The sequence below is a fragment of the Meleagris gallopavo genome, chromosome 1 (assembly GCF_000146605.3).
Source record: "Meleagris gallopavo isolate NT-WF06-2002-E0010 breed Aviagen turkey brand Nicholas breeding stock chromosome 1, Turkey_5.1, whole genome shotgun sequence".
NCBI classification, from domain to species: Eukaryota; Metazoa; Chordata; class Aves; order Galliformes; family Phasianidae; genus Meleagris; species Meleagris gallopavo.
In genome coordinates, this window is record NC_015011.2 from 188098017 (window position 1) to 188113638 (window position 15622).

The window sequence follows — 15622 nt, forward strand, 5'->3', positions numbered from 1 at the left end:
TATATTGTTCATCATCTGTATGATGCTACAAGATTCTTTATTCTGTCTGTCCTATCTCTTTCTTTGACATTCAAAACCCTGTCTGTACACTTACCTCTGCAGACTATCATAGGGAACCAGCTTTGACATGGGGTTGGACTCCATGATTTCCAGAGGTCTCTTCCAACCCATATGATTCTGCGCTTCTGTGATTTCATTCCAAGATAAGAAGAAAAGCAGAAGGTGATGGGTTGTTCTCCCCTTCCAGGGCTCTCACCAGGGTAGTGCTGGATGTAGTTCTGCTCAACTTTAAATCTCATGAGGAGACTATCTGTTGTTTCTTGAATTTCATATCCCCTGCATATTTATTTATTTATTTATTTTACTGTGGTCACCTATCCCTCTTCTTTGCAATCTTCAGTTTGAAAAATAGCTCTTCCTAATTTATTTCTTGCTCCCTCATATGCTCAAACCCAGAAGTGCCCCTTGCACTATACATTAGTAGACCAGTTCCTGCAGATTTCTCTCTATGGTTTTCTTTCACCTTATTAGTCTTCATCTCTGAAGTATAAGCTATTGGAGATACCATGCTTCCTAGTTTAAAGGACTATGTATTCTACTTCAGAATGATGTATGAAAGCATTATTCATTCTGTAGAAAGAACAAAAGAACATTAAAAAAAGCAGACTGGTTGATTCTTTTTCTACATTAGAAAATGGAAAGTAAATGGGCATTATTTCCAACAGCCTGACTGCACACAGCTCAGCAGCAGCTTTGAGTACTGAACAGAAATGTCATGCAGTAAACCACTTCTCTCTGGTCCTCTGCTGCATATGATAGGAGTAGCATTTTACTTCCTGTGAGATGGGAAAGGAATAAAAACCCAGTAGCAAAATGCTCCCTTAATACTGCAAATGCTCCCATATGCAGACCTGTATCAGCATCCTCAGCAGCTTTAAGCAAAGCTATGTTTTCTGTTTTTTTGCCCGCTGGATTGTTTGGTTTTAAGCAACTTTCCCTGCACAGATTTGAACCTATAAGGACCCTGAGTAGAAATTGCTTGGCTCACTAAAGCAGCACATTTTCTTTCATTATTTTCTATGTTTCCAAGCCACAATCCTGCCATTTACCCTTTGCTCACCATCAGGTTTCTTGACCGGAAAGGAGCACATATCAATATAAACAAAAGAAAGCAATGATTCATGCTTGCTCAAGGACTTCGTAAAGATATTACTGTTTTGGCACACATAAAAGGAATTATATATATACAGAGATCTCCGGTGAAACTGTGAAATGAATAAACTAACAGATGTACACAGATTCAAATTCTGTCACATGGTTCTCCAGTCTCATGCTTAAAGAGTCTACTGAGGCCATCAAAAGTTTCAGTTTTTTAGGTGACTGATCAGAGTGATTTCTTGCAGTTGCAGGATGTCCCTATGCTGCAGTGACATATCTTCTAAAAATGATGGAGGTAAGGACAAGTGTCTGAATGAAGGACACTCAATTAACATGGAGATAACTGAGTATGGTGCAGAAGATTCATTAGTATACTTTGGCCAAGGACTGCACTGCTATATAATGCAGCTGTTATAAATGTCTAACTTTATACACATAAGCTTGTAGGAGTGTTTGCAGGAAAAAAAAATGGAAGCACTTGCTGCACTACTGAAATAGAGTAACATCTTTGCTCTCTCCTTTGAAAAAAGATCTAATCATTTATTATTGTTGTTCTGTCTTTATTTCTTTAACAAGATGATAGCCAAATAACCCTGGAAGAAGAGAAGACGATTGGAGTTCATATAAGTAATTCTCAAACTGAGCTGTTTCTTAACATTAGAATAAAAACATGAAGACATCAAACCTGAACCTTTTATCTGAAGAATGAGAGGGTCAATAGAGGATCTCTTTCCTTTGATTAATCTGGGGGAAAAAAAAATAGATTCTGGAAATGATGAATATATGAAAGTCAAAAGACATAAAAACCTAGCTTTTTGAGTACTGTAATCTGTAGATTTTTACAATGCACATGAAAATCACTGCTGTTCTGCAAGTCGTAGTCTTTAGAATGACTAAGGGTAATTTAAAGTGAAATGTTACTTCATGAGCTGCATAAAAAAATAGCACTGTAAATTGTTTTTTACAGGAAAAAAAATTGTACTAGTGATCTTTTTCTGTTGACCTGTGTGGATTTGGGGCAGAAAGGGTGGATTTGTCTCCAAGAATCAGTAGACAGAGAAGATTTTCTACACACATAGTGGCAAATAGATTTGAAATGTTTTTCTCTCTTGTTTTCTTAAGCTGCTGAAGTGCAGAGGACATGGTGCTTGTAGGCTACATTACATCTTGCAGTAACACAAAGTGGCATCCTATTCAAATGAGTTCTGCAGCACAAACACTAAACCGCCGTACATTTCTCTGCATAATTCTCTGCATTGCTGATGACTTTAGCTAGTTATCATCAAGAAAATTGTTGTGATGGAGGTGATGTACCTCTATTGTTATTCCTCCCCTTACCATTCTCAGACCACTTCTCTCAGCAACTGAACAAGAAGAGAAGGGAGTGGAGCAGGCATGCAGCTGGTGGAGTCATGAGCTTCAACTACAAGGGAGCTAAGAGCAAGTATTTCTTGTCTGACATATGTGATTGGCCCCCTTCTTAAATAAGGTAATGTTAAAACTCTGAGAGTGTTCCCAAAGGTTTTAGCATAAACAGTGATTTTTGTATTTCTGTAAGACTGGATATACATGGTTATATGTGTAGGAAACTCAAGAGAAAGACAGTGTCATCTTTTTAAAACATTACCGTGACTGACAGATCTTCCAAAACAATTCAAGGTTGTAAAAATTCTCTAAGTAGCAAGCATGAATAGATTCATCTCCTCTGCCTCAGAATTGAGATGGTCTCAGGTTGGATCCCTTTGGATCACATGTAGGTATGATTTTCTATTTCAGTGTAACTGTTCACATAAAATGTTTTCACGGTTGTTAGGGTTTTAAATTTTTTTTTTTTTTCATTTTATGTGCAATGACTATTGGAGGAGTCATAAATCAGACACTGACATCTATTCTGTGTTTTCTTCTTGCCTTATTGATCTTAACTCACTATTTCATTGATGTGCCTACATTGATGTTCTTGGGAGTACTACTTACCTGAGCAAGGTCTAATAGAATCAGACAAAAAATTATACACAAAAGATAATACTCTATAAAAGCATAAATCAGTGCTATCTCAATGACATTGATGGGAAAATATTGTATCTCTGAATTGCAGTAACATTTGTTCAGGAAGTGCTGCAAATATTAAATAAATCACAGGAAAGATTAAGGAAAAAAAAAAAAGTCTCTCTCTCCTGTATCTACTAAAGCAGATTTCAAATTAAGTCGACAATTTTATGGAATGACTATTTGTCCACTTGTAGACAGAATTAGGCCACAAATGCATATTACATAATGTAAGCTCACAAATAGCTGTCACTTAATAACTTTAACCACAACTGTCAATTAGGGTTTTGCAATTCATGGGCTGATTATGACTTAGCTATGTAGTAAGTCACCCAGATCACAGTCAAGAGGGTGTGTGTGAGTCTGTGTGTAGTTTGAGGATAATCAGGATGACCCCAAAGAACTGGAATGTGCAACACCAGATTTACCATTTCTGATAAAGCATCAATTGGAAGAAGGGGGGGATACTTTCATACAGATGGAACAAGATTCTTATAATTAGGCTGATGAATCCTGCCCTGTGAATGTGTAACAGGAAAATATGAGAGAGAAGCTTGAGAATTTTTAGGAACTTCTTTAACCCTTACTTTTGTTTGACCGCTGGTATGAGCCTCTAAGCCTTTTCAATCATTAATGGATATGCAGAAAGTCTACTTCTTTTTTAGATGCTCCTGGTTATCTCACCTGGTCCTTGACAGCCAATCTTCTACGGCAGAGATTTCCCACCATCTTTGTATTGTATGTGCCTCTCCAATGCAGGTGGATTGTAGAGCGTTTAGAATGGTTCCAGACACTTACGTCATGTCTACACTTACTATTCTTTTTCTGGACAGTGCTTAGACATGGAGCTAAATTCTCAAATTTTGATTAAAACTGGTCAGGAATGTATTTTGTTCCATTGTGAAAAATGTTGAGATTGCATAAAACTTTCCTCTTCCTTTCAAAAAGAAAAGAAGAGAAGCCCATTTTTCTCTGAGTGGCAAGTACTGTAACAACAGCCCTAGGCAAGTGCCTGAATCATAAGTCTACTGAATACCATGGAATAGGTACACAGGATAACTGATTTCACTGGCAAGACTTATTTCTGTTAACAAAGTATTAAATATTGATTGTGCATAATACTATCCTCCCACATGAGTTCTACAAACACTTGACTATAAAATCAGTATGACTCAATTTCCGTTTTTGTTGCAGTGAATATGTAATAGAGTTTTCTTTCTGTGTGGAAGTGGTTGAGTCAAGATGCCAGGATATTTTAAACAAAAGTATAGATGTGGCACTGAGGGACATAGTTAGTGGGCATGGTGGTGATGGGTCAACTGCTGAACTTGATGATACTAGTGGTCTTTTTCAGCTTTAATGGTACTATGTTTCTAAGATAGGTGCCAGGGCATTTATATTTGGCATGCAAAAAAATGAAGTTTGAATTTCTAATCTAATTCAAGAGTAAAGATTTGAAACACAGTTTCTCATATCCAGAGAGAGTGCAACCAGCACTGATGACCTTAGGACAATGAAGAAGTTCTCCTTTACCTGAGCACTGGAAGCCAACCAACCTTTTCTGTTGAAACTGAGAGACCAAAAGACTTCCTAGAGAATTCCTGATTCTGATGAATCACCTTTTCCAACTATATATAATTTTGCTGGAAAATTACCAAGCACTTTATCCTTGTATATCAAATGAGATGCTTACCTTGGCAGGTCTCCTTGTTTCCTGTATTGATATTTTCTCCTGGAAGCAATGACAGTTTCCCAGAGAAAAAATAGGTACAAGTCAGACTGTCACTGATAAGAGTTGCATGAAAAGTGTGTTTCAGTCTTTCAGATGAAGATAAGCATCTGGTTAACCAACATTTTCTACATCTGTCTGTTTTTCTTCTGCCAATTCAAAGTGAAATCAGTGCATCGAAGAAAAAAGCATTACATTTCAGTTCTATAGAAGATGTTTAAAGCCAGCATATGAACAGTGATCATAAAATTACCTTATCTTTATTCTTACAAGGTTACATGCTCCTGCTACAACACAACACCCTTTCCAATCAGCATTCTTAAATTAGCATTTTTAAAATGGCTAATATTGATATGAAAACCCTACTTAGATTAACAAATGGAAGTCAGCAGTTTGTTAGAATATGTGTAATATAAATCTGATACAGGAAACCTCTGCAAATTTTAAAGTCGTATTTCAGTTAGAAACCAGTTTTAGTTAGTTGCCTCGAGCTAATAATTTTACAATCATATTTTCATATCTTACATAAATGCTGTTTTGCTTTTTCTTTTGCTTTGGTAGCAGCATGTCAGAGCAATATTTCCAAATTGTCATCTTCAGGGATGTCCCAGTCAATTATATTTGTAGATATCAGAAGTAAAATCCAAGGATATGTAGGAGTAAAATTATTTACTTGATTTATTGATTTTACAGGAGAGATAGCACAGATTGGTTACAAAGGGATGTCAAATGTGATGCCCAAATAGAAAATAATGGGAAATAATGGTTAGCAGCTCTGATAAGCACAGGTGTTTTCATAATAGCAACCAGTAAAACAATCCAAGACAGAAATGTAATTTAAAATTGATTATCTCCTTTCAACATTACAGCTCAAAGCATGAAAGCACGGATCCCTGTGCCCACTCTGTTTTGATATAGCATCCAGCTGGGCTAAGCTTTCTCTGAGTGAGCTGTCCTTATAATCCACTCAAATCAGTACAGTCATAAAATAAATGAGGATTAGCAACATCAATTGCAATATTATGCAGATTCTGAGGTTTCTATGTTATCTTTTTATTTCCAGTACTAATTCTGTTAGTTTAACAGTAACTGTGGACCCCTCAATATTTGAATCATAAAAATTTAAATTGTGATGCTGTAATGATCTTAGGAGCTTATAACTAGAACTGTGCACACCAGAGTGGGGGAAAAGAGATGTTTGGCGGGATATAGAGAGATGTTACCACAGTGCCCATGGCTTAAACAAAAGTCTCTCGTTTCCCCAGTGAAAGCACAAATGCCACTTCCGGCAGCTTTTGCTCATTGCACTAATGTGGAAGTGAGCATCGTACTTTTCCTCATGAATGAAAATCCTGTTCAGCTCTCTTTGGCTGCAATAATTCAGGCACAGGTGGCAATGCCAGATGCGAGCTCTTTAACTCCCTTGGCATCACAGGAGTTTTTCCATCCATAGTAGATGAATCAGGAATATCAGTTCTTCACAGGTTGGCAAACAGCTTCAGTCCTCTCTGCTGTCTCCTGTGAGGAGGTTGTCTTCCTCAGAGTGCTGTGCACAGCAGCTGCGGAGGCAATGCAGATCTCTCATTTGGGTTAATGTCTCATGCCTGATGGCAGCAGTACATGGATTTTGTCCTGATGAATAGTTCCTAGCACATGAGGCTCTAAATTCTAAGATTACTGTACTAGAGAAGGAATTTGTAGTTGGATAACTAAAAGATGGGCTTTCTGAGACACAGGGAAGCTTTAAAATAGACTTGTTCTTTTCCAGCAATTGCTGCAAAGAGGTAGCTGTCCCCAGTCACCTTTCCAATCAGCTTATGTACTGATAAGAACTATAAGCGTGAAAATAAGCATGTTTATCTTCAGCTAGGAGAGACTGAAGGTAGTCTGTTGTCTTTGTTTTAATTAATGAAATTTCATGCTATTTTAAACCCATTCCTTTTTTTTTTGTATTCCGTCATGGTTTTATGATTTTTGTTATTAGTACACCACATTATAACATCATGCAGTGCACTGGGAATTAAGGAGTTAATGCTCCAGTTCCATGGACTATCGATATTTCCAGGTACTCAGACAATATACACTACTGTACACTATGTACACTATATCTTAGAATTTATAACAAAGAGACACATACAGAAAAAATAAGGAATGTTGGAAATTTAAAATCAAATAGAAAGTTAAGGCATCTTCTGTGTTTGGTAGACGATTTACTTTCATAGTTGATGAATACCTGTAACAAAAATCACATTACCTCAAAAAGGAATTGGGCAACAAAACTCTTACCTATACCAGAAGATTAAACTAAAAGAAAATCTAAAAAAATAAAATAAAATTAATTTTTGAAGTATCTGTCTGCATATAAATATGTTTCTCATTTTCTTAACTATACGTTTGAACGTTCTGGCTTAATCTGTCGAATCAAATTTGTGTTTTGCTTTTTCTTTATTTTTTCTGGTTGATGAGTATGTGTTAAAATCAGCACAGTATTCCTGGCAGATGTATTTTATTCCCAGCACTTCAGTAGATGGTGGTTGTCAGGCATCCAGCCCTTTACCAGCTTAGGTCTATAATACATTTCCATTAGAAGAGATAGGAATATAAATATACTTGGGAAAACAATACCAGAATTCTACTACTTTTCTGACATTATTCTTTCTCTTGTTTGCATTACACAAGGGCAACTGAGCATACTGGCAGATATTTCCATTTCCATTACATTAGAGACATTACATTTCCATTTTGCTCAGAGCATTTCTGATTTCAGAAATGCCCATTGACCATACACTCTCTCTAGCTGGTACTCTCTGTCAGTGATAACTAGGTATCAATTGTTGGCAAGATGTACAGCACAACCCCAATCTGTTTTTTCTCGAAAAGAATGAAAAAGTAATGAGGTGTGTCATCATAAAAGTGAATTGTATTTCAGAATTACACAGCTTGCTGAATCAAGCTCTGATCTTCCTCCTGCCCACTGTTTTGCAGCCTGAGCTTTGCGTCCAATTTGTTGATAAATGAACAATGGAGCAACGGTAAGCACTGAGTTTTACTCATTTTCAGGATGGATTGTGAACAGCTAGCAGTAGGAGATGACATTAATCCAAGAAAAAATAACACAATTCTGATTTCATATTACTTGATTTTTATAAATAACCTTTGCTTTCCATTGCCGAAGTTAGTGTCCAGCTCCGTTAGAACATAAAGAAAAGAGCTGTATGGACAGTGCTATAGAGGGGAAACAAATGAACATGTTGAAGAGAATGTTCTTCAGAAAAGGTCCTTGTAAACATTTGCCTCAATTTGTGACTACTCTTTCATATACAAAAGACTGCAGTACCCCACACTGCAAAGGGTTACATCCCACTCAGGGTTGTAGCCACCATAACTGGAGAAATTAAGAGCAGCACAATCAGTTGGTTTAAAATCTTTCCCGAGCACTGAGAAGTGCTGTGAACATGAATTTCTGATCCAACTTGACTATGCAAAAAGAAATTGCTAAAGTTCCGTAAGTGTCTCAGATGACGTGTTTTCATGATGGAGCCTTCTGATTGCTTTGTTCATTGTTGGCTTGTCCTTATCTGGAAAATATCACTTGTTGCTCCATGTAATGTCAGGTTAACTGTGGATTATGTTTTTACACAAAAAACTGGCCTCTGAACATCTGCAGAAGTTCCCATCGGGTTAAATTTCTTGCTGAACTTCACATTGCAAACTCTTCTTAACTTCCACACATTGTATGGAGAAAGCTATTCTTACCCTTTAAAATTTAGCATCTGTTTTCTGTACTCTTCCCCCATGCAGAGTTTTAAGCCTATAGGACCGTGTCACTATAAAGGTCTTTGATAATTTTGCTCAAGTGCAAAATTGAGATGTGATTATACACTGTATTAGTTTATGCAATACAGAAGAATAGAGAAGATTTGAAGAATGTCTCTGCTGGAAATGAAAGATCAAATATGCAACACCAAGCTTAATTTTTTTCTAAAATTGGATAGCGGACATTTGGCACATGAAACAACCTTATATATAAAGCTCCTATAAAACATTTTGGACTTCTGAAGCTAAAAATTGTGTTCTTTTTAATGCTGTTAAGGAGAAGCAAAATTCAAAGTCTAACAAGTAGTAATTGCTTTCTGAAAAGAAGGCTGCTGAAAGAGAAGGTTATTTTTGTCCATTTATAGTGTGTACTGCATTTTCCAGCTAAATTATAGAAAATTATAAGCCATGTTTTTCTTGCTGCCGTTAACTAGCTTTACATGAACCTCACAGTACATCTTTGATATTATTTTGTTGCATTGTACCAATCGTATTGAGGTTACGAAAGAAGTTATTCCCAAACAGTTCAGTTTTCTGATAATTAGCTTTCTACAGAGACTAATGACTAGTATGCTGTTGTCTTTGATGCAAAACTCTTCAGACTGCCAACTTCCTACATTTTCTTTGTCTCTGATACAATACTGAATAAAGTTTGTCTTCTTTGAGACAGTCTTGGAGGAACAAGGAATGAATTTATGATAAGCAGCACCATGGAACAAAGAAGTAATTAACTGATTGTTACATTGCTCTGTATCAACTCACTCCTCTGCCTAAACAAACAAACAAAGTGAAGTAGGTCTTTTAATTCAGTGTATTCAGATCATTGCTCAGTTCTTGGGAAAGCTATAGAAAACAACAACAACAAAAAACACTATTTTTAAATAGTTTTTAAAAATATTTTCTCACTCTTATGTAAAATCATATAATAGTCTTTAAAAACATTACATATTAAAATGGACTTTGATTAGTCCACTTAATTGCAGAGTCGTTTTGGAAAGCAGAATGGGAGTACTTGTATTTTGAAACAAATGAAGACAATTACAATCATTAGAAACCATCTTAATTGTGGGGAAATATTAATGGAATAGTATCTATTTTGAGCTACTTTTTCTGAACTAGAACTCTTGTTATAAATCTTTATTCCCTGGTTGGTAACATATAATCCCTGGCATCTTTCTCATAAAAAATGAGCAAAGTGAGATAAAAGGAACATCAAAATATTAACCTTCTCTTTATTTCAAAAATAAGCACAGCACAAAAGTATAACATACTGGTTACTTAAACAAAATGTCCAGTGAAAAAAGTTTGCTGCCTGTGCGGCCATTTGAAGCACTATGCTAGAGAACTGAGAGTTGCTTAAGAAATTTGTGTCTAAACTGGCACTAAGAAAGAATAGACAAGTTAAAGATTGACAGTTCCATCAGTGAATATTACATGCAGTAGGTCCATCGGGAACTCTGTTTCACAGAGCTGTTAAATTGCCAGTAGCAGAAAACTGGCAAAAAATTAGCAATGGGAAAATAACCATATACTCACATATATTCAAGCATACATCAGAGATAGAATACTGATGTCCATGTTCTTTTGATCTGACCCACTGTACTAGTTGTCATGTTTTTATACACTCTCCTCATTATTTTTTTTTTAAGCATAGTCTAAGTTTTCTTAGAAGTTAGAACATCTTTCTACTTATTGGCATGCAAACAGGCATTATGAAAGATATGGGAACTTAAAAGTCAAGGTAAGATACTTGCTGTGCTCATTGCTTGCCAACGGCCATAATGCTTTTCCACTTTTGAACAATTTTATTGCTTCTCCAGGATGTATGTACTGGGATTAAACACAAAGTACAGGATGCACTTACTTCTGTGCCCTTGGACTTTGCTTTTGTCCGCTAAGCCAAAACAGTAAAAGACAAGAGAGATTTTATTGCTCTCCATAAGTTGATTGAACCTATTCATTTCTCTCTTTATTTGATGTGTGGCACAGTTACTATCTAGTACTGCACACGGGATGAACACACGTGTACATACACACATGTAGAGATGCTGACGGACTTACAACACTTCATGGGAATGGATAGGGTTGTGTTCAGGGCTTGTTTTATTCTCACCTAAAATATAAGTCCCAAATTTTCTATCACATCCAAAGTCAAACCGATCTTCTTTGCCTCTGTTTCTCAGTGTTTGTGAGGCTGCTTCAAGACTTAAAAAGAGGGATGGAGGAAGAAGATTGAAATGTTTTTGGCTGGTTCACATCTCCCAGCTTTTTATCACTGTCTCATCTGATTGACAGAATTCATCTGGAAGCCTTTCTTGGTATTGTGGCAAGGTTATGATGAGGACAGCAGTCAGCCAGGGAAGCCCAAAGCTGAGAAGACAGAAGCAGTTCTAGAGGCTTAAGGGAAATCACTGAAGGACATGGATGATTTACACCACAGTCTTTGGCTGAGGCTCTTTTAATCTGTGCTTACAGCTTCGATGTCAAGTTGGCAGCTGCTACGCTAACACATAGGATAAAATGAACATACTGGCTTTTTACGTACTACTCTTGTGTTTATTTCTGTCCAAATCAGTCCTAATAAAATAAGCTTTTCTCACTTCTACATTCAATTATTTCATCTCATCATACACTTCATAGAGATAAGACATAAGCCATTCAGAACTTAAGCCTTCTGTGCACATTTGACAGAGCTTTAGACCTGTCCCAGTATCCTGCTTTTTGCTTCAGCTCCTGCTACTACAGCAGAGGCAAATTAAGAGCTTGAGTTGAGAATGCACATAGGTGCTGTTTTCTGATGGTTTCTGTATTTATATTCTTATCTCAGACTCTGTCATTATTCTTCAGAGTCATAAAAAGGAATCACATACATTTTAACATATTTGATTACATTTCATAGAATCATAGAATCACCAAGCTTGGAAAAGATCTCCAAGATCATCCAATCCAACCATTCACCTACCTCTAATAGTTCCAACTAAACCATGTCTCTCAGTTCAACATCAGTTTCTTGAACATCTCCAAGGCTGGTGATTCCACCACCTCCCTGGGCATCCCATTCCAGTGCCTGACCACTCTCTCAGAGAAGAAACAATTCCTAATTTCCAATCTGAATCTCCCCAGATGCAACTTAAGGCCATTCTCTCTAGTTCTATAGAAACTTTTATTTATATTTACGTGTTTGACTGCACCCTCTTGAGACCAGATGGAAATTGTTGTGCAATATACATCTTGTAGTGCAGGGAATGCTCAGAGAAATGACATAATCACAGACATTCTTTGGTAAATCTTCTTTATGGATCCATTCATGCATGTGTGATATTCTAGATCTCATTGCCCTGTCTGCTGTTGCTTATCTTTGCATTCTGGTCATAAGGATATATGCCTTTAGGCAGCTGAATCACCCTTAGATGTTGATGCAATTACAGGAGTCTAGATGGCTAAATTATATGTAGAAACTTACATGGAGAAATTTAAATTTATGTTTTATGCTAGGATTGGATATCACCACATTGGAAACATCTAGTATAGTGTGCCACATGGAGCAGGACTTCCAGGTTAGTAACTTACTTGTGTTAGTCCCAACAGTTTTAGCATCTTTGCCTTATTAAAACACTGAAAATAGAGACAAAAAAATAAAACAACAAAAAGTTAGATTTTGTTCCCAATGTAGAAGATTGAGGTATGCAATTTTCTTTTCATAAAAAAGAAAAAAAACCCTGGAAAAAACCTTCTGAAGAAGATGCCAGCAATATATGCTTCAGAACAAGACTTCATGAATATCTCCTACCATTGTGTGAAGAACTAATGTGATGTATTTCTATTCCAGAAGAAAGCATCATTATCTTCAGGTACTCTAATTTCATTAAGCACATATGTAAAATAACCATCAGATTTATTAGGAAGTATTTTTTGATTCCTTCATAAAAAATATATTAAAAAAAAAAGGCTGTGTAGATTATGATACCCTATTTTTGTAGATAGTGCATTTTTAATCATAATTTAAAAAAAAAAAGAGAATTAGAGGGACAGTCATAGAAGACGTAAAAAACTTGAAATATATGCGAAATATCTGTAGCATATCCATATAGGATGGCTATGGACATAGAATAACATGACTTGGATAGATCTCTGCAAGGCCAGTTTACCTAGCCCTTGCCAGCACAAGATCAAGTTGCTCAGGGCCTTGTACAGTCTTATCAGTCAAGTTTCAAAACATATTTTGAAATAAAAGGTCTTGATACTGAAAAAAGAGTAAACAGTGAAGACAATGGATACAACTAACAAATGACAGCATGTGGGATTTACAAGTCCCATTCCATTCCTCCTCTCATGAGGAGGAACTGGCTTAGTGGGAGGAATGCTCCTATACCTTCTGTGACCTTACTGTGGTACCAGGAGGCTTGAACAGTCATGGCTGGTGGCTCAAGAAGAGAAAGCAAAGGAAATAAGACAGAATAGGCCATAGAAACAAGTGTTTTGTTGAACTGCAAACAGTTTAAGATAAGGTGTTTTACCCTGCAACTAGATAAGATTGAATAAACCACTCTAGGCTGTTAATAGTGGTTAGAACATTTCTCAAAGTTATTGAAAAGGCCATCTAATATTTGAATGCATTTATCCCTATGTTGGCATTAGTTTGAACTTACTCTAGCTGTTTTACTTCAAGTAAAATCAGTCTGAATTGCTGTAGTGGAAGAATACAGGAAAAAACCTGTATTTTAATGAGAGTTACAAAACAATTCAAAGACCCAGAATTTTCCTTATTGTTGACAAACTAGGTTTGAGCTTTGGTAAATTCATGTATCTGTAGGGGAGAAAAGTATCATGGGTTATCTGCTGATCAGGAGGGAACTTTACTGTTCCTGGAATTAATCTAAATTAGATGAGAATACAAACCCTTTGTTTTCAGCTTGTTTTTGTCTGAGTTCTTTATCCAGGTAAAATTATCAAGAAATTGAGTTAATAATGGGAGGCTATTTCAAAACTTTCTTTTCTTTTCTTTTTTTTCTTTTTCTTTTTTCTTTTTTGTTTTGAATGTCAGTTCATTTACAGAATAATTACTTTTTGTTTGTATGTTTATTTTAAGTATGAATTCACAATTCAATAAGAATTTAAGTCTTTCAGTATATGTGCTACTGGCATATAGCAATGTAAATAAACTTGCTATTTTAAGGATATGTTTCATGTTTACTTTTCAATGAACTTGCTAGCTTAATAGGGAAAGAAAATGATGTATGAATTCTGAGTGTGTGACTCAGCTGACCCTCATTTGATGTAGCAGAATGGCATCAGAGTGAAATTCTCACTTGGAATCCATTCAAAATGGAATTGTTGAGTCCTTTCATCCAATTCAGAAGAAACTCAATTACAAGGAGTGACATTATACAACAGAATAAAAGCAGTCAGCATAGCTCCAAATACATGAAGGCTTGTTGACACAGGCAATGAGTCATACTTGTGGGACCATACGTTTAGAAGGAGTGTGTGAACAAGCCTTTTTGTCCCTCATCCAGAGAAGTTTGTGGCAGCATTCTTGACTGCAAATGCATCTCATACATTTTAAACTTATGCATACAAATGTAACAGCATGGCACAGAATGGTGCTGAGTAATATAAGTTTTTCTATGAAAGGAGTTCCTTTACCATATGTCTTCCTTATCTGAGTACAGCCCATGCTTGCTAATGTTGCGTAGTATATAATGTTTGCACTGCCATAAGAATAACTCACATAACTTGTCTTAAACACTATGAATCATCACACAGGCATGAACAGTGCTATCCACTATCCCACAATGGAATTTTAAAACAATTTATTCCTTGATGAATTAAATTGTGAAATAAAGCACTTCAGAGTGACATCACTTTTAAAACAAACTTCCTGAACTGGCCACAAATTTACAGAAAACTAGATGGTAGATATTTCTTGAGGCATTACATTCTTCCTATTGACTTGAATTAAATGTGCTTTGAAGAAGAAGCCAGTCATCTAAAATCCATGACTTTCCTCCAATTAGTAAGTAGTACTTCGAGCAGAGAGAGGAAAAGGCTGATCTACAATGCTCTAGGTAGGAATAATTCATATCTGCTATTCACCTGGTTCCACAAAGATCTATTCAAGTTGGAGTGGGGGAAGTTTATTAAGTAAACAACGAAGACCATGTACTATAAGACCAGATGAAATCACTGTGACAGACAATAAGAGAGCTGAATTGTTCCCTCAAAAGATTGAAGTCTAGGGTTGTGTGGGAGAAATAGAAAATAAGGAAAATAAATAGCAGTCATAAAGAAACGGAAATACTAAGAAAAAGAAAAAACGGTTACTATCAGTTAGCTGTGGGTGAACCTGTGGGTTAAGGAGAGTTAGAATTTTTCTAATGATGAAAACACTGAGTTTCTGGAACAGTCTTACAAAAAAATAATTACTTGGGTGATTTTATGATGGAGCTTGTGCCCATGTGTTAACTTTGGAAAAAGACAATTGAGTATAACTCATAAGGTCCTTTCATCAGTGCTTGCTCTAAGAAATCAGTTCAGACAATTAACACTAATCCATCATTGTCCAGATTAGCATATTCTCACGCATGATTTTTGTCTGAATCTAACAGCATTTTCCTGGGCAAGAATGAATATGGAAGATAACATGATAGGAGTTGTTTGCAGTGGGCAGTATGGATGTGACCACCTTGTTGAGGAGGGAGAGGAGAAAGAAGGGCAGATTCAGTCATGGGCAAATTTCTTAGTGCCATTTGTCAGCAGTGCCAGATAACAGCCCCACAGTGTTTCAGAGATATAAATTTTAGTTTTATATTCCTTGTAATTTAACAAGTTAATGTGCCTAGGCTGTAGTTTTTCAAGTAGGGGACTGGACTT